Genomic DNA, 2,611 nt, shown 5'->3' on the forward strand with positions numbered 1-2,611 from the left:
TTTGTTTCTTTCTTTGCCTTGGGGAAGTAAAACTCCTCAAGGTTAGTTCTAATTATTTTCAAGTTGTTTGATATTTTGCATGTCTAGAAGATCACAAGGTAACTTGTTACCCTTTGATCATGAAATTGAAAGGACTTTGACAAACAATAGAAGACTTGCTAGATGAACTTTGAGAGGTATTGGTGAGGTTGTAGTTATTCAACCAAACACTATTGAGTTCGTCAACCCTTTTGCAAGAGAAGGTGAGGAGAACCCAACACAAAATCCAACACAAAATCAACCCACAATGCCTAAATTTTCATCACATTCCGTACCAACCGAGGAGAACCTACCCAATGGTACTCCCACACCACAACACTTAACCAGAAATTTCATTGCCAAATCCGCATTTATCCAATTAGTCGAAAGAAGCCAATTTGGGGGGATGCCTAGTGAAGACCCTCACTCTCACATGGAGACTTTTTGTGACTATTGTGATGCGATTTCTCAAACCGGTGTAACTCAAGACCAAATTCGATGGGTCTTATTTCCTTTTTCTCTAATTGGCACCGCAAAACAATGGTTGAAAGGCCTTGATAAGGCTACTCTCGGAATTGACTCTTGGAAGAAATTGGCTCTAGCTTTCTACAAAAAGTTCTACCCACCGGAAAAGACTAACATGCTAAGAGCTCAAATTACGGGCTTTAAGCAAAGAGATGAAGAATCTTTGTATGAAGCTTGGGAGCGATTCAAGGGAATTTGTAGCTCATGTCCTCATCATGGACTTAGCGAGTGGTTCTTGGTACAACAATTTTGGAATGGTCTTTATAAAGACTCAAGAAACATTCTCAACATGGGATCAAATGGTATGTTCACCGAAGTTGACAATAATCAAACTTGGAACAAGATTGAGGAACTGGCGGTCCATAACTCACAATATAGTAGACCTCGCAAGGCTACTAGAGGAGGAAAGCATGAAGTGGACTCTATTACTCAATTAGGTGCTCAACTTAGTGCTCACATTGATACCATCAATTTGAAGTTCGAAAAAGCTATGGCTAGACTTGAAGAAGCCTCAAAATCACCAAAGCAACATGTTAATGCCATGACAGCATCTTCATCAATCCCAAGTGGGATATGTGAGAATTGTGGAACTTTGGGACATGACCAAAGTGAATGTAGGGGAACAAATGAACAAGTGAATGCTTTTCAAGCATACAAGAGTGGTACCCCTTATTCAAATTAATACAATGAAAACACCAAATTTCACCCAAATCTCTCATACAAAAGCCAAAATGTTCAAAACCCTCAACCAACATATACCCCACCTCCCATGAGAAACCAAAATCAAAGACCCTTTTACAACCAAAACCAACGTTACCAAAATCAAACTCCATACAATCAAAAAAATGACCAAGGTTTTGATGTTCAAAAAGCGGTCCTCCAAATGCAAAAGAATCAACAAGAGTTTTTCACTCAAATGCAAAAGGATAGTCAAGCAAAGGAAATCACCATCAACAACATCCTAGCCCACACCAAAATGTTGGAAACCCAATTGACTCAACTTGCATCTTCAAGTTCTCAAAGACAAAAGGGGAAATTACCACCTCAAAGTAATCCCCCAAGACATGAAACAGTTAGTGCCATTCACTTGAGGAGTGGTACGAGGTATGAAGCACCAAAGAAGCAAGTTGAGGATGAAGTTATGGAAGCTAGTGACAAAGAAGAAGTTGTACAAAACTCCAAGGATGGAGAACCATCAAAAGAAGAAGTTTCAAAGAAAAGTGAAGACAAGGCCAAGGAGAAGGAACCCATTGTGATTAGACTTCCTTTTCCAAGTCGTCAAGCTAAGCCCAAATTTGATGACCAACTTGGAAAATTTATGGAAATTGTGAAGAATTTGGAAGTCTCGATTCTTTTCACGTAATAAATCAATCACGTGCCGGCCTATGCAAAGTACATGAAGGACATCCTTACGAAAAAGAAGTCGATCCGGAAGCTTGAAACTATCGCCTTCACTAAGGTGAGTAGTGCAATCCTTCAAGGAGTTCACCTCGAAACTTAAAGATCCGGGAAGCTTCTCAATACCGTGTACCATTGGCGACACAACGATCAACAAAGCCCTAGGTAATCTAGGGGCTAGTGTGAGTGTTATGCCGTATTCGGTAAGTAAAAGGTTAGGGATGGGAGAGCAAAAATGTACCAACATCACACTCCAAATGGCCGATAGATCGACGAAGACACCATTAGGGATATGGGAAGATGTTCCCGTAAGAGTTGGGAAATTTTTCATCCCGGTGGACTTTGTCATTGTTGACATGGAAGAAGACTCCAATATTCCAATCATTCTAGGTAGACCTTTCTTGTACACCGCGGGTGCGGTGATAGATGTGAAGCATGTAGAGCTCACTCTAGAGGTGGGAGATGAGAGCATAACTTTCAATCTTGACAAGACCATGAGAGCTCCCCGTTTGCATGAACCATGTTTTATGGTTGATCATTATAGTAGGAAGGATGATAGGAAGAAGTCGGAATTCCAATGGAAAAAGAAAGTTGATGATGCTCCATCAAAAGAGCAAGAGAATAGCAACAAAGAGAGCTTGAAAAGCTCACCCATGACAAGTGAAGAGGA

The 2,611-nt window shown here is 40.5% G+C and overlaps 1 non-coding gene across 1 annotated transcript; it reads right to left on the reverse strand.

Annotated features, from left to right (window-relative positions):
• Nucleotides 1-658: 658 nt before the first annotated feature.
• On the reverse strand, nt 659-765 carry LOC141639008 (small nucleolar RNA R71). Its single transcript, XR_012542331.1, has one exon. It is a non-coding gene; the product is annotated as a small nucleolar RNA R71 (small nucleolar RNA).
• Nucleotides 766-2,611: the final 1,846 nt, after the last annotated feature.

This window comes from Silene latifolia, unplaced genomic scaffold (assembly GCF_048544455.1).
Source record: "Silene latifolia isolate original U9 population unplaced genomic scaffold, ASM4854445v1 scaffold_248, whole genome shotgun sequence".
Classification (NCBI taxonomy): domain Eukaryota; kingdom Viridiplantae; phylum Streptophyta; class Magnoliopsida; order Caryophyllales; family Caryophyllaceae; genus Silene; species Silene latifolia.